At 36.3% G+C, this 27,125-nt stretch overlaps 1 protein-coding gene across 7 annotated transcripts in view; it reads left to right on the top strand.

Annotated features, from left to right (window-relative positions):
- Positions 1-27,125, top strand: part of exoc2 (exocyst complex component 2) — a 318,264-nt gene that overhangs the window by 20,453 nt on the left and 270,686 nt on the right. For 3 of the 7 annotated variants that reach the window (XM_043719382.1, XM_043719388.1, XM_043719389.1), the window contains exons 2-3: positions 12,837-12,902; positions 26,101-26,164. The exons of 2 other annotated variants lie outside the window; for them this stretch is intronic. The gene's annotated coding sequence lies outside the window, so the exon portion shown is untranslated. The remainder of the gene's footprint in view (positions 1-12,836; positions 12,903-26,100; positions 26,165-27,125) is intronic. 2 more of the 7 variants (XM_043719383.1, XM_043719386.1) reach the window with 2 other exon arrangements.

Below are 27,125 nucleotides of genomic sequence, written 5' to 3'. Positions count from 1 at the left end.
TAAGGTTACCCCTTAACCTCCTATGCTTCAGCCTATCCAGTCTCTCCTTATAACTCAAACCCTCCAGTCTTGGTAACATCCCTAAATCTTTTCTGCATCCTTTCTAATTTAATAATATTCTTCCTAAAGCAGAGCGATCAGAACTGTACAGTACTCCAAAAGTGGCCTCACCAGCATCCTGTACAACTGCAACATGATGTCCCAACACCTATACTCAGTGGTCTGAGCAATGAAGGAAAAATGCCAAATGCTTCCTTCACCTCCCTGTCTACCTGTGGTGCAAATTTCAAGGAATTATGTACCTGAAACCCTAGGGTCAACAACACTCCCCAGGGCTCTACCATGAATTGCGCCCTTGTTTATCCTACCAAAATGCGACACCTCACATTTATCTAAGTTATTTAATCCATCTGCCACTCTTTGGCACACTGGCCCAATTGATCAAGACCCCTTTGCAGTCTTAGACAACCTTCTTCACTGTCTACTATGCTACCAATTTTAGTGTCATCCACAAACTTACTATTCATGCTTTCTATATTCTCATTCAAATTGTTGATATAAATGACAAACACCAGCACAAATCCCTGTGAAACACTGCTGGTCACAGATCTCCATTGTGAAAAACAACCCTACAACCATTACATTCTGTATCCTATTGTCAAACCAATTTTTTATCCATTTGGCAAGCTTTCCCTGAATCCCATGTGATCTAACTTCACTAATCAGTCTCCCAAGCAGAACCTTGTTGTTTGCACAGCACATTCATGAATTTGGAATCTTTCCTGCAACGGAGTAAATGACTGGGATTGGCGCTTTCTGGCTATGGAGAGGTCTTTTGTACCATGCTGGCTAATGTTTATCAATGACATTTTGTTGGACAGCCTAGGTAGAAGAAAACTATTTTGTTCTATCCACTTGTTCTATAAGTAAGCATTCAGGGAGAATTGGTGGTAACGGCTAAAATGAAGCCCAGGATTTAACGAATGAAAGAGAACAAATGAAATGGAAGTGCTATGGGGAATTGACTTCATTTCCTGCGCTGCTTTTGAGATGTCTCATGAAGTTGAATGATAGTTAGCTGTTGTAAATGTCTGTTGGATTCTTCAATGCTACGATTTCCATGTCCAATTCTGACATGGGGTAGTGCTGCATTGGGTAAAGCCACCCTGTTGGTGACAAACCCATAGAGTAATGGAGATATACAGCACGGAAACAGATCCTTCGGTCTAACTTGTCGATGCCAACCAGATATCTGAACCTAATCTAGAGCCATTTGCCAGCACCTTGCCCATATCCCTCCAAACCTTTCCTATTCATATACCCATCCAGATGCCTTTTAAATGTTGTAATTGTATGAGCCTCCACCTCCTCTTCTGACAGCTCATTTCATGCATGCACCACCCTCTGCACGAAATAGATGCCCCTTAGGTCCCTTTTAAATGTTTTCTTCTTACCCTAAACCTATGTCCTCTAGTTCTGGACTTGCCCACCCCAAGAAAAATACCTTGTTTATTTACCCTATCCATGCCCCTCATGATTTTATAAACCTCGATAAGGTAATTCCTCAGCCTCTGATGCTCCGGGCCTTTTTAGCCCCTCCCTATAGCTCAAATCCCTGGCAACATCCTTGTAAATCTTTTTTGAACCCTTTCAAGTTTCATAACACCCTTCCTACAGGAGGGAGACTAAAATTGAACACAGTATTCCAAAGGTGGTCAAACCAATGTCCTGCGCAGCTGCAACATGACTTCCCAACTCCTATACTGAATGCTGTGACCAATAAAGGAAAGTGTACTAAACACCTTCACTATCCTATCTACCTGCGATTCCACTTTCAAGGAACTTTGAATCTGCACTCCAAAGTCTCTCTATTTATCAACACTCTACAAGACCTTACCATTAAGTGTATAAGTCGAGAATGTGGTGCTGGAAAAGCACAGTAGGACAGGCAGCATCTGAGGAGTAGGAGAATAGACATTTCAGGCATAAGCCCTTCTTCACGATTCCTGATCTCCCAGCATCTGCAGTCCTCACTTTCTTCCATTAAGTGTATAAATCCTGCTTTGATTTGCCTTTCCAAAATGCAGTACCTCACATTTATTTAAATTAAACTCACTCTGCCACTTCCTAGCCCATTGGCCCATCTGATCAAGATCCCATTGTGTTCTGAGGTAGCCTTCTTTGTTGACCACTACACCTCCAATTTTGGTGTCATCTGCAAACTTACTAACCATACATCCAATGTTCACATCCAAGTCGTTTATATAAATGACGACAAAGCAATGGACCCAGCATCGATTCTTGTGGCGCACTACTGGTCACAGGCCTCCAGTCTAAAAGGCAACCGTCCACCTGCCTTCTATCTTCGAGCTAGTTCTGTATCTAAATGGCTCGTTCTCCCTGTATTCCATGAGAACTAACCTTGCTAACCAGTGTACCATGAGGAACCTTGTTGAATGCCTTAATGATGTCCATATAGATCACATCTACCACTCTGCCATATCAATCCTCTTTGTTACTTGTTCAAAAAACTCAATAAAGTTAGTGTTTCATGATTTCCCATGCAAAAAGCCATGTTGACTATCCCTAATCAGTCCTTGCCTTTCCAGATATGTGTAAATCCTGTCCCTTAGGATTCCCTCCAGCAACTTGCCCAGCACAGATGTCAGGCTGACCAGCCTGTAGTTCCCTGGCTTTTTCTTACCACCTTTCTTAAATAATGGTGCTACGTTAGCTAACCTCCAGTCTTCTAGCACCTCACCTGTGACTATGGATGATACAAATATCTCAGCAAGGGGCCCAGCAATCATTTCCCTAGCTTCCCACAGAGTTCTAGAGCGTACCTGCTGAGGTCCTGGGGATTTATCCACCTTTTTGAGTTTTAAGGTGTCCAGCACTACCATTTCTCTGTAGTATGGACATTTTTCAATATGTCACCATCTATTTCTCCACATTCTATTCGTTTCATGTCCTTGACAGTAAACACTGATGCAAAATACTTGTTTAGTATCTCCCCGATCTCCTGCTGTTCCACACATATACTGCCCTGATTATCTTTGAAGGGCCGTATTCGCTCCCTCGTTACTCTTTTGTCTCTAATGTATTTACAGAACCCCTTTGGATTCTCCTTAATCCTATTTGTCAAAGCTATGTCATGTTTCTTGTAGCATATGTGGCCATTTGCAAATATCTTGGTAGATATTTGAAAAACCAATTGAAGACTAGTTGGACAGCAATTTTGTCTAACAGAGAATGTCTACTGTTACGGGCAGAATTTGTGTGCCCATGATCAAAGTATTATTGTGTATGAGATGTAAATATTTTCTTGCCCTCTTTAAGTAAGGCAAGCAGTAAACTTTTTTGAGAGTTTTGACATTTGTAAATTAAAAACTTATTGTTCCAGGCTTGTTCTCGAGGCTTATAACTATAATATCTCACTCTATACACACTCTACTCTCACCCATACAAAGATTCTATACTTATGAAGAAAGAAACAATACTATAGTAAACCAAAGATCTGCAGATTCTGGAGATCTAAAACAAAAAAAAGAACAGAAATTGCTGGAGAAGCTTAGCAGCTTGACAGCATCTGTAAGGAAAAAGAACAGTTAACGTTTTGAGTCCAGTGTTCTGAAGAAGGGTCCTTGGTCTTGAAACATTAACAATATTGTTGGAATGTCTCAGTATTTTTTCAGTGCCATGCTTGGAGTTTATTCGATGAGCTGATGCTTCTAGTTGGTGAAGGACTTGTAAATAGTTTCTCAATAAGCTGTCAGGCTTTTTTTTTGTATATTTGGATTATGAGGTTGATTTTCAGCTGAACTTGAATTTGGAAGAGTCCTTTTCTCAGTTTGAAGATAATACTGTTTGTTATCATGGTTGCTCAGTTGATACAGCTGGTTAAATGGCTTTTCTTTATGGAACCTCTGAACAGCTTTTTCTATTATTTTTAAAATAGACACAAAGGTGGCTTCCACCTCATGTGACTTATACATGATCAAAAACCTTTTCCAAAAAGAGAGGTTGTCAGTTGATTACACATTCTGTTTGTCATTGACACTTGGAGATTTATCCTGTCTAGTTTGAATGAGGGGCTAGCATAGTACAATGATAGGTTGTTGGGATGTGTTCCACAATTGTCTAACAGAGTTTTGTTTCTTTTGTCTGTGAAGCAGAAAGATGATTTGGCTGAAATGCTATACTATGTTGACAGTCTATCGATAGAGAAAGGCATGTGAGAATTTCTGGATAGCTGTAAATGCCCATAATTATTTAGTATTTGCTTGAGACTCAGGATGATGTGGAGCTCAGGAGCCAAAGATCACTTGTATTACAGCTGCTATTTTTCATTATTTGTGTTCAAAATATAATCTGAAAGTCTAATTTACAGAACCATAACATATCAGTGGATTTGACGAATTCTTGACAGTTTGCCTTATTGAGGATGGTGGATGTGATGTACAGAGTACAGTTGTGATAACTCTCCTTTGATCAAAGTATGTAGCTAAAACCTCTAACTCTTCCTGCAATACAATAGTGATAATGCATCTTGCAGGTTGTCTACACACACGAAAGTGGTGGCTTGTGTTGAGTGTCTGTGGATGAAGAACTAGGCACAGGAGATGCCAGTGATATTTCTTTGTCTTAATTAATTGTTTTATATTTATAGCTTTGTTTGTTTCCTTAATTATGCCAAACTTGGATTGTCTGTTTCTCCAGTTTTCTTCTGTATTTATAGAAAAGGTAAAGCAGTTATTCTGCTTTCAATTAACTTTTAACAAATAAATTGGTTGTGTTGTTTCCCATGATCAGTTTTAGGATAAATTTGTTGAGTTGAGACTCTGCAAACATTTTGTTCTGAACAGCCGCTTAGTGGCCTGGACCGGCAATTGCATGATGACATTTATCAGTAACTTAGAATGACACTGTAAATATTAAAACCGTGTCAACAGTCGTGCATGCTCCAGGAAGGTTTTTAGCTGAAATTTTATACCCAACCATTATGTACAGTATATTTTATACAGCATCTCTTGTTCGGTACTAAAATAATATTTGCATTAAATGTGTTTTAGCTCGGAGTACCATGTTCAAGGCATTGAACAGTGCAGTCTCAATGCAAACCACTTGCGTCTGTACACCTTTTGTTGAAATTTCATTCATAAAGGCTCAAAATGTGAGAGAAAAGTAAGAGTGATTTCACACCCTTGTCATTTATTAGCGCACAAAACCTCAAAGATTTGTGACAAAGAAGAGATGTGTCAAGAATTGTATATTGCCTCAAATAATAGGGCAATTTAAGTGATTACACCCTTAACTTCTGAACAGCAGACATTCTCTGTGAGTTTCAGCAAATTAATGAATTGGAGCCATAAATAAGAATAAATCTCTGGACCACAGTAAAATGATAAGTTGAATAGTAGGGGGCCCACCACAAATGTGTGTTAAGCGGAACTTGGAGATAGTGGAGGAGGCCCCTATGTAACTTAATTACCTAGGAACATGTTCCATATTAAAATATATCAATCAAAACACAATGATTAACTATGTAAAATGTTTTCATATTTCGATTTCTTTAGCCTGACCTTGTAACAAAAAAATTGGAAAGCATTTAAAATTAACTGCAAAAATTTGATAATCTTTTGCTGCTCAATATGATGCCTTCAGGTGAGTGTGGTACAATCTGGAATGTATCATGTTGTCCATGTTTTGTCCTATACTTCAGAAATTGGCATTATTTCTACAGGCTTTATAGCTTCAGCTAGGGAAGCAGGCAGGTGAGTGGTCAGTAATTCATCAGACATTTTAGGTTATCACATTGAAGACAGACTGTCTACATTTGTCAGTTTTGTTGTGCAAAATGTGATATCATCCACCTCTGCCGAATGTCTCCTTGGATGTTACTGTGGGGATTTCAGCAGGTGAGCAAAAAGAGCCCAGTTGTCGAGTTAGTTGGCTTTACCGTTTTCCTTCATTCTTGGCATCCTTCACGTTTGCAGCTAAATAAAGCTGTCTGGCAGAAGTTGGTGTTTGTGGTTCCTATCACTATCTTCCTTGCCATCTTCATCATAATCATGGTCTCTAGAAAAAAAATAGGATTGCAGTCTTACCTTGAATTGATGACCTTGATAACTTGAGCGATCAGCTACCACCTGAACTTAGTTTTTATGTTCCTGACCTGTTCCGGTCCATTGTCTATCTGTAACTTGGCCATGGTCTTGGGAGGCAAGAATGCCAGCTTGATTCTCTTGAGGTCAGCATTGTTGGGATGTACACGGTAGTTATTTGCCACGATCTGTCTTCTATTGATGTATTTTATCCACTTCCTGATCCTTACTTCAACAATACTGGTGGTCATCCAAGCAATTTTGATTTTATACTGCATGGGTAATGTCTTGACTTTTACAAAGCTATGTGTCTCCTTGGAGTTTCCTACCACAAGAAGTGGCAGCTTTTCAATGCTGTCCACGGCACAGACCATACTAGTGACAAGTTCCTTACATTTCTTTTAACTATTACTTTTTAAACATGAAATAGTAATCTGGTAAAAGACAGAGTCCAATTTCAGATGTGTTAAAATGTCACTCTCTGTATACTGGTTCAGGATGTGGATGAGACCATTATGCAGCCATTAATCTGTCAGTGCAGTTCTAACTGCCATACCGTCGGTGTTTACTGCACAGAAGACAATGCCATGCCTTGCCATGAGTTTGTCCAGCCATCCATCATTTCAGGTGAAATTCAAGTGACCCCAGCTTGTGACCAATGACTCGTCTTCACTACAGAATTGGACCAGAGATGGGAATGTAGTCTCATTGAGCTTCCTTGAACCAATTAGTCGAGTTTCTTCGATGGGATACACAGCCATTCTCCTCCCCTTCCTTTCTGCAGAGGATGCCTGAATGTTGAACTGTTCCAGGATCCTCACCTTGTGTTTCAGAATGATTGATAAACTCAGTGGTGGAAACTCCCACTCCTCAGCGATGTCTGCTTTTAGCTTTGCACTGTGATTTTTAATTTTTGTATTAACTTTATTTTGTCTCTAATCAACAGCACTTTTAACTTTCTCACAGCTTTTGCCATGTGTGGTATTCGAATGCACTTTAATGGCTCAATGTCATGCCCTAGCATGTCCTAACACCGCTCTGATTGTGCACGAGCTTATCCTTTGATCGTGTCAAACAATCAGCCAATGTAAAGTTACCAGTCTGTAACCTCGGTTTATCTCAGGTATTCTTCTATTGGATTTTTTATTCTGCCATTAGGATGGCTGAAGACTTTGATGTAAGCCATTTCAGGTTATTCAAATTTGACTGGTCGTGATTTCACTGTGTATTGGGGATGATATTTCATGTTTTATAGTCTTGACATGTACGTGTCTTAGAGGTCCCGTAAAGCATGAAAAATAATGTGTGACTTCTAACTTAGTAATATATCACAATAGGCTTCTCAAAAATTTATCAAACAAAAATTTTGCACTCAACCACAAAGGGGGAAGGTTTTAAATTTTTCAAAGGAGAAAGGAGTAGAAGTGAGGCAAAATAAAATCTAGACAACTGAAGGCACATCTGCCAATGATGAAGCAGTTAATGTTGAGGTTTCTGCGTCTAGAATTAGAGAAGCATGGATCTTTCAACTCTTTCTTGAGCTGAAAGAGATACACGGAGGACTGGGTTCATAGAGCATACAGCACGGAAACCGACCCTTTGGTCCAACTAGTCCATGCCGAACATAATCCCAAACTAAACGTCTGCCTATTCCTGGCCCATATCACTCCAAACCTTTCCTATTCATGTACCTAACCAAATATCTTTTAAACGCTGTAATTGTACCGACGTCCGCCACTTCTTCCGGAAGTTCATTCCAAACTCAAACTACCATCTGTGAATAAAAATTGCCTCTATGTCTCTTTTAAATCTCTCTCCTGTCACCTTAAAAATGTGCCCCATAGTCTTGAAATCTCTCTATCCTAGGGAAAAGACAACTATCATTGACATGATCCATACTTCTCATAATTTTATAAACTTCTATCAGGTCAACCTCTTATGATCCAGTGGAAAAAGTCATAGCCTATCCAGCCTTTCTTTATAATTCAAATCTTCCAAACCTGGCAACATCTTGGTAAATCTCTTCTGAACCCTGTCCAGCTTAATAATATCCTGCCTATAACTGGGCACAGTATTCCAGAAGAGACCTCACCAAAATCCTGTACAACCTCAACATTACATCCTAACTCCTATACGTAAAGGACTGAGCAATTAAGGCAAGTGTGCCAAACACTTTTTAACACCCTGTCTTTATGTGGCGCAAACTTCAAAGAATTATGTTCCTGCACCCCTAAGTCCCTCTGTTCTACAACACTACCTAAGGCCCTAACATTAATTGTCTTGCATTTATTCAGGTTGAATCCATCTGCCATTTTTTAGGCCATTGACTCATTTGATTAAGATATGTTTGTAATCTTAGAAAACCATCTTTGCTGTCAATTTTGCCACCAATTTTGGTGTCATCTGCAAACCTAACCATACTTTCAGCTATTACGAGGGGGCATAGCTTTAAATTAAGGGGTGGTAGGTATAGGACAGATGTTAGGGGTAGATTCTTTACTCAGCGAGTCGTGGGTTCATGGAATGCCCTGCCAGTAGCAGTGGTGGACTCTCCCTCTTTATGGACATTTAAACGGGCATTGGATAGGCATATGGAGGATAGTGGGCTCGTGTAGGTTAGGTGGGCTTGGATCGGCGCAACATTGAGGGCCAAAGGGCCTGTACTACGCCGTATTTTTTCTATGTTTCAGTATTTTCATCCAAAACATTTATGTAAATGACAAACAAAAGAGGACCCAGAATCGATCCTTGCGGAACACTGCTGATGACAGGCCTCCAGTCTGAAAAGCAACCCTCCACCATCCTACACTTGTCTCCTGCCATTAAACCAATTATGTATCCAATTGGCAAACGCAACCTGAAACACATGTGACCTAACTTTGCTAATTAGTCTACCATGCGGAGCCTTGTCAAAGACTTTACTAAAATCCAAATAGACAGTGTCTGCTGCTTTGCCATCCTATGCCTTTTTGATCTGAAAATGTGTTGCTGGAAAAGCGCAGCAGGTCAGGCAGCATCCAGGGAACAGGAGAATCGATGTTTCGGGTGTAAGCCCTTCTTCAGGAATCCTATGCCTTTTTGATAACTTACTCAAAAGCACAATCAAGTTTGTCATACAGTTTTCCTCGCACAAAGCCATGCTGACTATCCCTAATCAATTTTTGCCTCTGTAAATGTCCTGGGTTTTGAAAACAACAGGAAGAGCAAACACACAGTTATGAGAAGTTCATGCAATTTGGTAATTTTATTTAAAGGGGTAAATGTTTATGCAATTTGGTAATTTTATTTAAAGGGGTAAATGTTTATTGGGCAAACTGCTTTGGTCTTCTTTAAATAGTGCCATGAGGCTTTTGGGAGAAAGGGAGTACTGCACATCCTGGAGATCAGAAAGTGTGATGCTGGTCAAGCAGCATCTAAGGAGAAGGGAAACATAAAAGAACATTTTGAGCATAAACTCTTCGTCAGCCTCATTCCTGATGAAGGGTTTATGCTCAATGTCGATTCTCTTGCTCCTCAGATGCTGCCTGACTGGCTGTGCTTTTCCAGCAGCACACTCTTCGACCGTGGGGTTTTTAGTCCAACTGAACTGATGCCTCTAGCATAAGTGTCACCTGAGATTCCACTGCACTTATCTTTGAAATCTTATCTTTGAAATCAAACGATTGAGCCAAGTTGAAATAAATTGATGGTAATTTTCGTTCCTAGTTGTGCAGCATAGAAATTAATGTTTGCAGCTATTCAGTATAAAATAAAACTAATGTTTTTGAAGCTGCCTATTGCTTTGATAAAATTGTCACAGCTGTTTGAGGCACTGAAGCAAGCTAAATACTTAACTTTTGGAGTATAAGAATGGGAAGTGTTCATTGTATCCTTATTTTTTTATCCCAGTGGAAGATCACTGCTTGCCACTCACTGTTCTGGTTTCAACAGCATTCAGGTTTAACTTAAAGGGAATGCAAAATTGCTTCATGTCCAGGGTATACAAATAATTTAGAATGAGAGAGATCTGTTCAATCAATGTTGGCTTTTTTATCTTTCTCAAACTTTAACTTGGTCCACCTAAATTTCTGCTGTACATTTTCATGATAGTAGAGCTTTAAGTCCTCGTGGATGCCCTTGTAGTTGAAAGAGCTACAAAGCATTGTTAAGAATTTCCTTCCGAAAATTCACTATTGTCGTGATATAGTGGCCTCACTTTGAACCATGGCATGTTCTGAACTACATTTATATATGATGCTTTGAAGTTTACTGTTCTTTAGATAACTGGGAGCGTCTTGTAAAATCCTATAATAATTTGTGTCAGCAATAATTATTAACTATTTGAAGGATCAAACAAATATTTTTGAATTTGTTTTGAATAATATCATTAATGAGATGTGCCATTTATGTTGACTACAGATGCTCTTGTACAATATTTTGTATTGGTGCAAAAATAATTCTATAATTTGTTTATAGTAAACAAATTTTGCAAAGGCAAAAAAAATTGTTTAGTCTGAAAAATGTGTAAACTACAGTGTTCTACATCATTCAAACATTTGGTTTTCTTCTGCTTCCTTTCTGTTTATATGTTGTACTATTGTAGTTTTATTCTTTTTCAAAAGAAAATCAAAGCTAGAGTCTTTATAAAAATTTAAACAAAAGGAATGTGGCAGGTAGCTTTGATGAATTAAATTTAAAGCTGTGTGTAGCAGCTTTGAATAGCTCAGATTCTGCCAACGTAATCATTCTAAATGTTCATACTTGTTTTAAAAATGGCCTGGTGATATCATAACTCTATTAACCTGATTTCTCCCCCTCCTGTTCTACCTTCTGTCATATTAGAATCATATTTCTACCTGACATCGTTTTAACTCTGCCTCCCTCTTCTTCCTAAATACCATGATTCTGAAACTACAGTTGGATTAGTAAGTGGCCTGGCACATCAATCCACTGTAATTGCTCTGAAAAATACTGCCAGAAGATGTACAAGATTTGACCTTGCATGCTGTTTTTTTTCCTCACATGTTTAGGGGATTGCTTATTCCAACCTTCTCTACAGATTAACAGGGACTGGGACTACCAGAATTGATTTATTTTTCTCTTCTGCCTATGCATGCTGTATTCTGTGACTTGGGAAAAAAGAAACACTCACTGCTTCCTTGATTTTCCCCATTCTTTTTCACTCACTTTTTTTTCTCTCTCTCTCATCCTCTCCTTAAGGGTGCCCAACAGCATTTTCCCTTTGTTTAAAATCCAGTCAGCAGTTTAAATATTTAGTCAGCTTACTTGTGCCCTATTTATTATCTCCTACCCGCCCTCCCAGAACACAGTGATGTTGATGTTCTCGTTTGGTGTTTCAATAAAAGAAAAATGGGAGCTTGGTTGTAATCTCTGTAAGAATTAAATTACACATCAGTGGTGTCAGTGCTGTATGTTTAAGGAAATATGTATTAACCTATTAGCTTCCAGTTTTCATTGGAGACAAGCCATTTTCACGCTGAGCTTGTGTTCCTGCTTGAAGTCTTCCTGTCACTGTTCCGTATCCACGACCCAGCCTAGGGCGTCTTTTGACGGATAGCTAGCCATTTCCTGTGCTGTACACTAACACTAATTGAAAATTTGGGTGGCCTTGCTTATTTATTTTGAAGGAATGCAATGGGTTATATTTTCATGGCAGTTTCTCAGCAGTGCAGCATTTCAGTCTCTCGATCATTGAAAGCTAAAAATGAGATTGTGAGGCTTAATTTGATTTAGGTATTTTATATCATTTTAAGCCTTACTGAAATTTCTGTAGCAGCATAAACAATTTCTGTTTTCTTTTGAGACATGTAACGTTATTTGAGTTATACTATATTTCTGTGTCAACAATGCTGTTGTGGGGCTTCAATGCATTTGATGTGAATGTTTGAATCTTTTACTTGAAAGAACTTATCTTTGGTAAACTACGTAACTGTGTTTATACTCAAAAGCACTTTAACCAAATAGATTTAAATGGAAAACAAAATAAAGTCAAAACAATACCTAATAATATGCTCTACTAATTCCTGAGAGCAAATACTTTCCCAACAAAATTGCTGTTATTGGGGATTTACCTTTTTGTTTTTGCAGCAAGGTAAAAGGTCATGTACTGTAGTGAGATTCACTTTAGACTTCTTAGCTTTAAACACATTTCAGGATGTTTTATGAAGTACTATATTTTTTTACCATGGACTTGTCAGTACAGTGCAAGCAAATTCCATTTATCAACTCATTGGGAACACATTGCCTTCTAATGAGTGAACAAACAGACTTGTCAATGGTCGTCAATTCTTCACTGTTCTTATCCTTCCTTAATTGTTGTACACACTGTAATTTGTTTCTACTCTTATATTAACTTCCAGGATAGAAAGAGACATTGTTTTCCCATCCATGTTTTTGGCAAGAATGTCTCATATTTCTTAAAGCATTGAAAGCCGAAAGGATAAATCGTCACCTTTTAAGTTCCCCTCTAAGTCTTCAAACCTGGGCTTGTATTCCTTCAATGTCATTGGATCAATCTACTGAAGCTCCCTATCTAATGACATAGGATAAAAGACCAACTTTCAGCTTCTCAAAGGCAATCTGTAATGAATGCCAACCTTACCAGCAACGACCACATACTGTGATGAATAAGTAGATCTTAGCGCCTTGCTGAAATATGGTTTCATAGACATTGGGCACCATCAGATTTTCAGCATGTTTAGCATCTTAAGTCAGCATGTTCTTTCATTTCAGGAAGATCACAGTCCAGTCCATTCCTGTTCATCCGAATTTGTAAAGATTTCTTGCTGATGAGGCATGGTGAGTCCTTAATCAAAATAGAGACTTCATTAATTATTGAGGGTGAACTATATGTTAGAGAAGCTGTATCTTTGGTATGGTATTAAAACAAGGACTGTTTTGATTTTTGTAAAAGCAGTGTAGTTTATCCTGCTGTCTGGCTGGAAGCTTGCTGTGTGCTTACTGGCTGCTACATTTTATCCATTTAAACAGGGATATCAAAAATCTTTGTTTGCCTGTAAAGACCTTCAGGTGTGCTGAGCTTGTGAAGAATACTATTGAAGCCAAATTTCTTTTTAGCTAGTAATTGATCTAACTCTGCTTGCTAGATGTGCAATAAATGATGATACACAGCTGTACCTCATTTGGAAAAATCTAAATTTATACTAAGTAGAAAAGAAAATGATTTTGTTTTTAACTTGTGAATGTTATTAAACAGAAAATTCTGTTATCAGTTTGAATCTGTTCTAGACTACAGGGCATTAAAAAAACAATTTGTTCTGGCTCTCTAAGCTTATTCTGTCACTTTTTTTTATCAATTGTATTTTGATTCATTTTATGGCTGTTTGCTGTTTTATTCAGAATTTCTTTAATTATAGTTATCTCCCTGCTCCAGCATTATGCATGATTTGTAACTCTTTTGAGACCTTTAGTTAAATTTTTGGTCAGTCAAAAGCATGTGTTTCTGCATGTGTTAGTTTATAAACATTGTTTAAAATGAATGCACAGAGGAAAATAGTAGGTATACATTGTGTGGCAAGCTGTGAAACTGCTTACTATTGTCTGTAGGGTGGTTCTGTTCAATGTTACGCTTTTTGTGTTACAAACCAAAGTTTGAAATGTCACTGGCGAGAGAAGAGACCATATACTCTGTCTGGTTTCATCCTGAGCTCTCTGGAGATTTGCAGTAATATTTTTCTATACACTTCATTAATCATTAGCCTATTTTTCAAAGTTAGTTTTTCTTGTACAGGTAAATGCCTTTTTAATCCAGCAGCCTTGGAATTCAGCTTTTGCTGGCCCGGCAATTTGCCAAACATTGGAGGTCAAGTATGTTTAATGCACAAACCTTTTAGAAGTGCAGCCCTCACCTTGACTTGTATCAATCACATACCTAATGAATGTTTTTCCAGTAAGATATCAAAAACATTGTAGGATATCCAAACTGGACAAAGTGGGATATAGTATTATGAATAAGGGTTGAAATTGACCCACTATAGCAAAAACTGGAAATACTGCGAGTGTTGATTAGGGTGGTCGAAACTGAACTTGGTTTTGCTTGGATAACAGTTAAGAATCTAAAACATGAGATTGTGCATGAAGTACATTTTTGTAGTTGACCATTTTAAGATATGCAAGGGTTGTAGGGTGAATAAAATATAGTTTAGTCATAGATATTAGAATTAATCATTATATGGTGTCAAGGTTTCTTTGTGCATTCTATTGCTTTTGATGAAACTGCTGTTTATTATAAAGTACAGACTATGTCATGAAACATTTCTCCAAAAAATTTAATTTTTCAAGGAGCAAGTATAGAATACCCATAGCTGATTTTAATGTGCCTTCAACTCAGCTAATGGTGTATGCCTCAGCAGTTGATAAGATCAGCACTGGCCTGTGTCTGTGATCAAAAATTCTTAAAGGCCACATTTTTACAACAGTTTTTTGATATGTAACAGATCCCTACATAGGGGTTAGCTACACATCAGTCATTTGGTTGAATGCTGAATGCGATTCAGATCAGTTAGCTGGGGATGTGAAATATTGTGTAATATACAGTAAAAAAGTATAGTGCACAGATTTGATTTGAGATTATCAATTCATGGCAAAAAAACTGAGGAAAAAAAATCATCAAGCCATCCTAAAAGTCCCTTTTTAAAAAAACTAAGCTCAGTTTTCATTGTACTCTTGCTGGTGATAGACAGTAGGAAATGCATCTCCTGTTGCGTATTAAATGTACCATGTTAAACATTTGTATTAAAGGCTGCGCTTGAATGAGACCAACTTGTCAAAATCAACTGCTCCAAATGTGCAGCTTACTGATCACCCAAATGGCTGTTGGAAATATTGATGTCCAAAATATTAAATAGAATGAAGGGTGTTTATTTTGGCTTTAAAATTTAAGTGATGCTTTTGCACAATCCGTAAGTTTGTAATTTTGATTATCCCAACATTTATTAATGGACTGGATGTACAATGGAGTGCTTGACATTGTCAAGACATTCAGTCTGCAAAGTATTAAAAAATGCTGAACCAGTTGATTTGACTTTGAAAAAGTAATGTGTTCAACTTTTTGGTGCAGTATAAATTTGTCATGATTGTTCAAATTCTAATGTATTCCAAATAAAGGTGTGCTATAATAATATTTTTGGCATATTTTGTTAATTGTCCTGTTCTCATTTTGACTGAGATACCATTTATGCGTTTGTCTGAAGCGCAAGTATGCACTAAGAAGAAGATTACTTTCTTATGTTGGCCCTTAATGCATCCAGATGCTCTTGCAATGTATTGTTGCAATACCTATTTTACCTGAAGTCATGTAACAATAGGAAGCCTGAAGTTATCTGTTTAACATGTTTTATTTAATATGCTTCATTAAAGTGTTAAGAGTGGTTGATATTGTGAATTGAAATATTAAACATTAATTCAAGGGAGAGATTCTGCAAATGCCCTAAACTATGAGTACAAAGCCAATAGTTGAAATACTCAGTTTGTGTACTATTTTTAAATCCAAGTTGGCATCCATTCTGTTTTAGTTGTCAACTGTGGACAAGCTATTAGCTTTGAGTCAGGAGGTGATGCGTTAAAGTCTCAGTCTATCAATCTGAGCTAAAAAAAATCTGAACTGCCAGTTTATGCAGTAGCTAGGAAGTGCTGCAAAATGTGAAATGCTGACTTTTGGGTGACACGTTAAACTAAGATCTTGTCTGTTTTTTGCAGGTGGGAGTAATAAAGTTTTTTGACATGATTTCAGATTGGACCAGGGGATGTCTTCCTGGTGACCTAGATAATATTTATCCCTAAATTAACATCACTAACAAAAAAAAGTGAGCGGCTCATTGTTGTAATAGCATTAGTGCGAATTTATATTGCACAAATTAGCTTTTGTGCTTCTTACATTATTTAAAAAAAACTTATTTGCTTTGCAGCATTTTGGGATGTCATAGGATTGTAGTAATACACTATTTAAGTGCAAATCCCTCTTTTATAAGTTAATGAGTTGAATTAACATAATTCAAAATTCGGATTGTGTCAAAGTTGTTAGCCATTCCTGCCAGCAGAATATCGAATTCAATTGGATGATGCCCTTGATAAGCCTAGGTTCTGGATTGGTATGTCTAGATTAGGTGAATTTGTGCAAGCTTGTCATGTGACCATGCCAACCATTTGGTGTGGAGTAAAACTATATGCTGGAATTAACTGCTGAGTGCTGGACAAGCCATCATTTAATAAGATCTCCTTGTCAAATTGCATTCAAATTCTGCATGTATGGCTAAACCTGTGAGAATGTTAAACATATTGGTTGGATACAAAGTGAAGTTGATACAGCAAGGGAAATCTGTGGTATAAAATGAAACTTGGACATTATTAAGAAGTAGGAGATTCTGCCATTGTGTTTGTAAGACATTCTGAACCAAGGCTTCCATCAACTTTGCAAAATCCTGGAGTTATCATTCACCAGCAATTAATTGAACCAGCCATATAAATACTATGGCTATTAGAGCAATTGGAATTCTGCAACAAGAACTTGCCTCCTGTCTCCTCAAAGCTTGTTCACCAGCCACAAATGAGAAGTGTGATGGAATACTTTTCACTTGCCTGGATTGGAGCAATTTCAACAATATGTAAGAAGCTCGACTATTCAGGACAAAACAGCCTGCTTGAAAAGCATTCCATCTGACACCTGTGTTCACACCCTCCAACACTAACGCACAGTGGTTGCATTATGTGTAGCATCTATAAGATGCAGTGCAACAATTCACTCAAATACTTACACAGCACCTTCCAAACCTGAGACCTAAATCTAAAACCTAGAAGGGCAAGGGCAGCAAATACATTGGAACATCACCTTCTGCAGTTCCTCTGCATGTCACACACCATCCTGAGTTGGATCCGGAGCTTGTTCATTCACTATTGCTGGGCCAGAATCCTGTACTACCCCACTAAAAGCATTGTGAGTGCACTGCAGTGGAACAAGAAAGGCAGCACATCACCTTCTCTGGGGCAATTAGCAAAGGGCAATATATGCTGGTCTGATCAGCAATCCGTATATCTTATGAAGGAATAAAAGAAATTGAATTGTCCAGTGAGGTAATCATAGTTGTAGTGCATTCTTCAACTGAGGAATCCAATAACCCTGAGGAGTCTGAATGCCTGCCCTCCCGCCTACCTGCCCGTTTCTCTAGTTGCAGCCATAAAGGCTGTAGAGATGCTCTGCAATTTGGAACTGTAGTACAAAAACAGTTTTGACTGCATTGATGATACGGTAGACTATCACATTTGGTCAAAGACAGCCAGCTAAGCAGAAAATATTACTGAGTTTTTACAAAGCTAGCTCCTAAACCTCTTTGATGCCTTTTACTTTATAAGATCAGGGCATTGTAATGTGTACAAGATGAAAATAAATTCATTTTTCATAATTTACTGCTTTGTTTTCATTGGTAATTTTTTTGACTGTGTTTGTAGAAAAATCTGATTGCGTCAGGCCCTCCTTGGCTATCTCAAATCTCCAGTTTACAGAGATTTGTGGGTAGACTCCTTGAGATGTGATTCATTGTGATTTCACTGTCTATGTTCTTTCTTCTAAAATAAAGTGTTTACTTGTGGGATTCACTGTCTTTCCCAACATGTGCTATTCAGTCCTAACTGCCTATGGTTGGTAATAAGCTGCTTCTTTTGCTGCTGCAGTCCATATGGTGTTGATATACTAACTGTTAGGAGGGAATTCTAGATTTCTTATTGTCACAAAGAGATGGTGATACCGTTCCAGGTCAGGACGGTGATATTCAAGTTCAGGATGATGTGTGGATTGGACTGGGGCTTGCAGATGTTGCCTTTCCTTTATGTCTACTGTCCTTGTCCTCTCAGGTGGCAGTGGTAGTGGGTTTGGATGGTACCACCAAAGGATCTTGGCAAGTTGATGTGCATCTTTTAAATAATGCATGTAACACTGTTGCTCTGGTAAAAATATTGGCCACACTCGTGTGGTGGAAAAACCAGTGAACGTATTAAAAATGTGATGTGACAAGTGGAACATCCTCGATTGTTACCTGATTCTGTTGTGAAAGGATCCCAGACCCATAAAATTAGACAGGAAGGAGAGGCATCTATGATGAAGGAAATCATTTGAAAATTCAAATTTTTGATATAGTGTTCAAAAATGTAAATAAGAGGGATGAAGGTTAAGTGAATGATACTGACATGTTTAAATCTTCTTTAACAGAACTGTAACAAATGGATTATAAAATGAAAGAGTTATAGCAAACAGTCTACTTAGACATTGAGTCAGATCCAGTATGGGAGTTTAATACTTTGCCTTTCAAATAATAAATGAAGAGATAGAAAACATCTCAAATACCATCTGATGAGCAATAGAGATTGGTCCATCTGGTGGTAGTTCCAACTAAGTATTGTAATGAAAGTTTACAATAGAGGGTCATTTGAGAATTAGGAAGGCAAGCTTAAATATTAAAATTTTTATTGGCCAGTATTACTTCAAGTTGTCGTCAGATTTTGCCAGGTAGTGGGAAAACCCTAACCATTAATTAAATATGTGGATCTCGAGTTGCATGAAGTTCATGTCACTTAAGGGCATTTTTGAATCCGTCAAGATTTTAAACAACCAGTGATGACAGTCATTCTGGTCACTATCAATGAGATAGCTATATATGCCCAATTTAGATATTCCTATTATTACACATCTCAGAAGTAGATGGGACTTGAGGCAGGGACACTGCCACTGCGCCACAACATCCCTCCATGTACTCCTGATTTATGACTTGAATTTAAATGTCAACAGCTGCAGTGGTAAGATTTGAACCCAAATCCCCAAACTGTTAGACCTGGCCTCTTATTTTACAACTTTGCCACCATCTCTCCCTAGAACCCATTATTAAATGTAGCTTATGTCAAGAATACTTGACATAGTAAAATAATTTACTTAGCTAAATGTAGCATTTTCTTTTTGTTTATTGAACTGGTTTATTGAGTCTGGCATGAATGAATTTCAACTGATCATATGTCCTGCAATCAGTCTTTTTGTCGATGAAGAATTCTATCCTGCTTCTGAACTATTCTTTCAGATCTGACTGAGAATTCAATATACTATGGCTATTTACTTTAACAAGTTAACCAAAATGTTTAATGTTTTGAAGATGTGAAAAACTAGTAAAAACGCATGTATTTTGATCGGCAATTGAAAATAGCTCTGTATTGTTATAATTAAACCAGTTCAAGTCCGTATGCTTTTACAAAAGGCAGATCATGTTTGACAAATTTATTAGAGCTGTTTGATGTAACTAATAAGGTTGATAAAAGGGAACCAGAAATTTAGCATAATTGGATCTTCTAAAGATTAATACATTTGATAAGGAGTTGTGGTTGATGTATTTAGATGGACAGAGAATTCGTTAACAAACAAGAAGCAAAGAGTAACGATAAATGAGGCTTTTTCATTTTGTATGCTGTAGCTAATACTGCTGGAAGGTTCAGTGCTGGGTCCTCAATTATTTACATTCTGTGTTCATGATTTAGATGAAGAGACAGAATAATATATCTAAGTTTGCTGATATAAAGCTCGATGGGAATGCTAACTGTGAGCAGAATATAACAAGGCTTTAAAAAGATATTGTCAAGTTGACAGAGTGGCAACAAGGTGGTAGCTGGTATGTAGTATAAGTTGCAAAAGCTGAAAGGCAGAATTTTTAATGTATGAAACTTGTATAATATAAACAATTGGGTGTATGACAAAGGAATTGGAGTAAAAGGGTGAGGGAATCTTGCTCTAGTTTGGGGCTTTTTTGAGACAGTACTTGGATTACTGTATGCAGTTTTGCTCTCCATAGTTAAGGATATACTTGTCTTGGCAATGAATGTACACAAGATTGGTACCTGGTATTAGTGTTTTTGGAATGAGAGATGAGTAAATTAGATCTATACTCTCTGGAGTTGAGAAAAATGTGAGGTGATTTCAATGAAACATGCAAGATTCTGAATGGCTTGACAGGGCAGATGCTGAGACATTGTTTCAGCTCGGGGGAAATAGGATCAAGGTAAGAGGCTATTAATTTGGGATTGAGATGAGAAGTTTATTCACTTACAGTATTATGGTTATAAATCCTTGTGGAATTCTTTGTCCAAGAGAATTGTGAATTCTCCATTGTTGAATATATTAAAGGCTAAGATAGAGTTTTAGTGTCTCAGGGAATCAAGGCATGTGGGGAATGAGCAGCAAAATGGAGTTGAGAAAAAAAGATTAGCTATGATCTTATAGAATGAAGGAGCAGACTCGACGGGACATATGGTCTACTTCTGTTTCTACTATCTGTTCAAACAACCTTTATTGAATTGCCATTTGAAATGCTTGAGCTGTCTTTATTTTTAATTATGAATGAATCTTCAAAATATGAGGAGCTCCATTATATTGGTTTTCTAGATGGGACTTGCAGTGCAAAATATTTTGCTGCTTGCTTGTGATTGGAGCTACAGTGATAATATTGTTAGTTTATTCTAACAAGTAGGTAATTCCATGTAAAACCTGATGGAAGTAGAGATTTGCAGCTGAGCTCTTGAGTAATTATTTGAAAAGAGTTGTAATCACTGCCTGTAACCTAGTGATTATTGATGGACATTTAGTGCTGGGGATTTGCCAATAATAATGAATAATGTGCTTTTAATAAATAACTCTTAAGTGTTCATTTTGGTGCCACAAGTACCTTCATTGTGGAAGGATTCAAACTTTTGTGCTTTCACATTTAAGACGGTAGCCTTGCCATTATGCAGGATTTATCTGTTAAGTACAAACAGAAGATAGAGAAAATGCATAATTTGTTTGAGTAAAATAAAACAAACTACCATTTCAGGTGAGACATCTACACAAAAATACTTTCTGGTACATCATGATTGAAAAGTTGACTATTTCTTTCTTTCTCATTTGCTGACTGAACTACTTTTCCAGCCATTTATACTTTTGAATTAATTCCTTTATTAACAGTATTCAGTCTGTCTTGCTATAGAGCTTGAAAACTTATAAAATATGTATGTGAACACAAACTGCTTGGTAAAATACTGACCAATCAACATCGTGAAGGGAAGTACTGTTTTTGTCAAAAGAATGATGAAACATTCATTTGTCTCATGTCAGATGATAGGCTTGCATTGTATTTTCAATTATTTCTGTTTTTTATTGAGAGAGATTTTCTTCTTTGTTGAAAATTAATTGGAAAAATATCATTGCTTGACTGCCAGGGCTGCACCTTATAACTTGGATGAAGAGACACAATAATATAGTTGTTTGTATGCTGCTCACTTACCCCACACTGAAATGAGTTTTTAAGATAGTTGAAAATAAATTAACAGATAATGCAAATATTGTACATTTTGTAAATGCAGTGCTGTCCTCCACAGAATGAGCTGAGTTGTTTGCATTACAGTGGCAATTCTTAAAGTTGATAATATGAAGCAAGATTGAAAGAAGTTGCTTCTTGAATATAAGTTACATAGTAAGATGCAATGAGTAATGATTTCAAAGCAAACCTGATTATTTTCAATATTTTGCTGTAGGATTGTCTTTAACTCATGAGTTTCTTGTCTCCCTTTGTAGCTATTTTTCATCCCTTTTAATATCAAAAGCTGCCTTAAGTTTGGGAATGAAGCAGTTTGATAATTCCTCATTCAAATTGAATGAATAGAACACATCAGAACCAACTGTTGTATTGGAAAGCGCTGTTTTGTTATTGCAATCTTCTGGTTTTGAAAAAAAAATGGCTGTTGTAATAAAATGTGAACTGTCAGTTCTCTAGGCATCCATGTCTGTGTTGCAAGGACTCACTGAAGACTATGAATTTAGTTATATATTCAACTAAAGACTAGTCTACCACCAACCACTTTTGTCTAGAATTGTCCTTTTCTATTCCTTAATTATATTAAGGCTTTAAGGATTTAAGGTTTAAGCAAAGAAGGTATCTGGAAATCTATTTTAAGAATATGATTGCCTGTAATTTCTCAGACTATGTTTTTTAGTAAATACAAAAGCTTATGATAGAGATGTTTGTATTACTGTACATTTGAAATAGTTGGAAACTGTCAGACTTCAGTATTTCCAATAACTTCAAATAATTTTTTCACCCAAATGTTTTTGATCAATGTTGGATGAAAGCACTTTTTAGTTTTTACCACAATATATTTTGTAAAAAACTATTATTAAGCATTAATAGGATTCTGAATAGATGATCTTATAATTGCTATATATTTTTGGATTTGCATGCATAATATTTTATTTATCTTTCAAACTACATAGACTAATATAGCGCAGAACTGTCAAAATCATTTAAAGGAAAGATTGTGAGCCCTATCTTGATTTTCTCGTTCTTAACTACATTGCATATTGAAAATATCAATTGTGGATGATTCCTAAATTAAATTGCTGTTTGAGTACTAAATTCTAAGTCTGATAAGCATGTTAACAAGATAGCGTGCAGATATTGTTTGCTTACTTTCTCCTGCATTGAAACTTTGCCCAGAATGGTTGCAGATGACCTCCAATGTGAATCTTGATTCTTTTTTGGAAAAGAGCAAAAAAGGTTTGGAAGCTTCAAATGTGGTGACTTTTCTGTTGCTTTTTGCTCTCTTTCCATTCTCTCTCTCTCCACCCCATTGTCTTAAATATAAAGATCTATAAGAAAATAATAATTTTAACTTAAGTACAACAAAATCCAGTGAAGTAATTCCAAGTGATTTAAAATTTAGTTGTTTTTATTTTATAGACGTTCATTATTTTTGAATTTTCTTAAATTTGAGGTGGTAGCCTAGGATTTGGCAACTTGAAGGAGCTTGATACTAATGGTATTTACAAATTATGAACAAGTATTACGTTTGAAGTACTGACATCTCTCACTAATGAATGCGACCAATTTGTGTACTTTGGTTAAAACAATGTATATAATACAAAAGTATTTTTTTCATAAAGTGAGATGAATTTTTTATGGGCATAATTGCAGACAAGTTTTGGATGAGAAGTTTCTACTGCTGAAAAAAGTTGTAGTAGCAAATTACTTGTTTACTTTTTTCATGGCATAGATGATTTCACACTTCATGTGCTGGGTTGCTGAATAGCTGATTGTTTTGGGAACTGCTGACCCCCTCAATTGCCTATAAAGAGAGGAATTCGTGAGCAGACTGACTATAATCTAATACTACTGCTGCCTACTGTTGTTTATTCCACATTGCATGTATTCTGCGTAATGAAGGGTGTGAACAACAGTTTTTAAAAACAAATGCAAATGTAATTACACATACCGCGTTTTGATATCCTTCGTTCCTTTTTTGAGGATTTACTGTGAAGCAACTGCTCAGTTTTGTATCATCATAGTGGTTTTGCAGCTTGAAGCAAATGAGGATACAGAGTAGCACTGCAGTTCAAAAACCTATTTTATCTGCTTTGCTATTTGGAAAACTAGTTCATATTTTACTACTAATTCTGTTTCTGACATTAGTTATGTGAAACAAAATCTTGATTATGACACTTTTTGTTTTCTTGGTTTTTGTGTGTTCATGAACCCATGGTAACATTCTAAAGTTTATTTTTCTTTTCTAAAATAAAAGTTCATCTACCTAAATTCGAGGGATGGTAGAAAGTGCTTACATTTATAGAATACCTTTCCTGACCTCAATGTCTCAGTGTTTTACAGCCAGTGAGTCACCTTGTTGTTTAGTCACTGTTGTAATGTAGGAAAAAGTAAATGTTACATTTTCTGTGCAAGAATATTGGGAGAAATCTGTGCTAAAGAAGCTTGAAGTAATAATTCTTAAATTATTTTAATCATTATGTGCTTCAGTTCATAAAATGACTAATTTAAATCAGTTCTCACTTACATGACTTGTTTAATTGATGTGCTGGAGAAGAGATTAGTTTAAAAAAAGTTATAGACAATGCAGTTTGTTAATTTGCTACTACAACTTTTTTTGGCAATTGATAAGCCTGTATAAAAACCTATTAGGAACAATTTTTAAGACCTAATAAATTCTTAGAGATTTCTGATAAGTCATAAATTATTTCCAAAGACCTTTGTGTGTTGTGATTGTCTATGTAAATGTCCTCAGAAAATAAGCCGTCATTGAAGATGCATTAATATTTTAGAAACTGTTTTGAGCCCAAGTTAAATTTGGGTTAGTTCTGATTCGCTTCTTGCTAAAGATTCCATAGCTCTGTACGACAACTCACTGCATCTATAGTGATTTGATTATTTCCTGTATTTTTACATTGTATCACAAAAAACTTAGGAGTCTTGTCTATCTGTAATGTCATGTTTATTTAAATATAGTTCAATGTAGCAGTCTGTAACCATGGCATATAAAATAAACTGTTAATCAAAATTTAAACATTTTTTCCCCTGTGAGAAGAATATTAGAACAGGATAGGAAGTGTGTTCTAAATATTGTAGGATGCTACAGTAGGATGCTGAAATGCATTTAATGCCATTTCAGAATGGTTATATTATAGTGGACTCATAACCATTTTGCAAATTCTGTGGATTCTGGAGTAATTAATATACATTAGGTGCATATTTGAATGTCTGGAAGGATGTATGGCTGTATTTATGTCAAGGGTTTTATAAAAATCTTTTTAAAAAGTAACTCAGATTATTTTGAGTCGAAAGCCCCAGCTTTGAATCATAGTATATGGCTTTCTTCCAGCATTTTGTTCCATTATTTATCCATCAGATGTATTTGATGTGATTTGAAAATTTAACCGTGCTCGTTATCTCTATGAAGAAATGCTTTTATATGGTCTAATTTGCATCATTAAAAACAACCTATTAGAAGCTGGTAGTTTAAGTTATTGCCATGCTTGGTGGAAGGATATATTTATCTATTTCCTCTCAGGTTAGTAGATAACCAATGCTTCAGAGTGTTTAAGTCTGTGTACAGTGATGAGTTAATTTAGCTAAACTTTCTAAATACTGTATTCAGTCCTTCATATAATGTAATAGATTTGCTGTGTCAAATTACTTGATAGTTTAGATTTGTGGATAGCATGAGATGTGAAACGTTATGAAGCTACCTTTATTGATTCACTGAATGACTGTCAAGTGAGAGATTTCTTTGATTAGTATTTGGACAATAAATTTCATTGAAACAACACAAGCTACTAACAGTGTTAGTAATGCATAGTTGTGGAACTTAAGGAGTGTTTCCTGTTCTATAATGGAGCAAAAAAGGGTAGTTTCTTTTGGATAATTATTGATAAAATGTGTTGCCTGTCTAATTTTTATTTTATCGTCATACTTTTGAATTGTAGGTAATGATTTTAATGAAAATACTTTGTAGTTTACAAAACCTTGGTAAAATTAAAGCAACACAAACTCCATACGATAATGCACCTTAGTATTGTATGTTAATGTTGAAACAAAGCATTGAAAGAGAAGCTTAATTTGAAAAGGCTGTCAATATTTTTAAAACTTGATTCATTTGTACAACTTAAAAACACTAAAAATGAGTTTGTTATCAATTTTTTTTAAGAACAATTTGGGGGGGTGGGGTGCTGAAAGTTTTGTGATGACAGATGGAGCCTCAAATACAGCTAGATTTCAATTTACAACACACGCATTTACATGTGACAGCAGTTCTTCACATTCTTGTTTGCCAATTGTTATTGAGTATGTTTTCAGAAGAATGTGCTGTATGTTAGTGTCTTGTTACTATTTGAGATCTTGATTGTTCATCTTCAAGTACCACTTTTTTCTATTAAAGGCATTCTTTAAAACTTCAATCATTCTGCAGATTTAATGACACTTGGAAATTATATGAAATAATGTGCAGAAACAGATTGCTAACCTCCTGTGAAATGTGGTCTCCTTTATAGACTGAAATAATAACCAGATTTTTCATGCATTAAGAAATCCATATGGAACTCAGGAAAGCATGTAGGATTATGTTTTGAATATTTTCTTATTAAAAGAAGCTTGAAAAACATTAAGATTTGTTTTTTCTTCTTTCACAGTGAATAAAAACCATCAATCTTTTGAATATATTTGTTTACAGAAATGAATGGCTAAGCTGTTAATGTGAGTAGACTTTACATTCATTTTCAGCATAATACTTTAATATTACTTTGTAATGCTGGGCAGCAACAGGTTCCATTTTTGGAATATGGATCGGAAGAATTCAATAGTTGCAATAGATGTGCAGTCGAGCAAAAATATTTTGCGGAAATATTATAGCGAGGATAAGTTACTTCATGGGGGCCCATACATAATTTGTTTACTTCTAGTCAAGAGAGAATCGTTCTCAAGTGGAAATGAAAACCATATTGCATCTCTGAAGTATCCCAGTCATATCAATAGTGTAAAGAGTTTCATTTGAATTTTAAAATTATTTTCAATGGATTATTTAATGGTGGAAAATGAGAATGAGGTATCTGCTGACATAAAATCATGTGGAAACTTGATTCTTATTTCCACAGCTTTAAGAAGCCATGAGAATTTTAATTTTGTGAAGAAATCCCTCAGATTACCGAACTTTTAAAATGCATTAATTTTATGAAGTTTTGAAATGTTGGGCAAAAGTCAGTAAATCCTTTAATAATAGAGTATAGGTGATTTTATTTATTTCTCTCTTTTCCAAACGCTGCTTGGAAGAATTCCCAGAACCCACAAGCTCTGAAAGGCATGGGATTTCAAAAGAATGTAAAAAAGTGTTTCTGAGCATTTGTGGGTTCACTGTCATTTTACACGTTTAGTATTTTTGAGACCTCAAGCTCTACACAGTCAAAATAGATACATATTCTTGTTGAACATAATTGGGAATAATAAAGTATCTATTATTTGGACTGAATTGTCATTTTAATTTCTCCACTCCACTCCCACTCTGACTTCTCTGTCCTTGGTTTCTTATTCTGTCCCAATGTCAAGCTGAACATAACCTGTAGACACAGCACCTGCAAGTTTTAATAATGAGATTCTTAATGAGGAGTCCTTGGACATGAAATGTTAACCCTGTTGCATTTGCCATAAATGCTGCCAGACT

Source organism: Chiloscyllium plagiosum, chromosome 29, assembly GCF_004010195.1.
Source record: "Chiloscyllium plagiosum isolate BGI_BamShark_2017 chromosome 29, ASM401019v2, whole genome shotgun sequence".
Lineage (NCBI taxonomy): Eukaryota > Metazoa > Chordata > Chondrichthyes > Orectolobiformes > Hemiscylliidae > Chiloscyllium > Chiloscyllium plagiosum.
The sequence above is the reverse complement of the archived record's forward strand: the minus strand, read 5'-3'. Positions and strand labels throughout refer to the sequence as shown.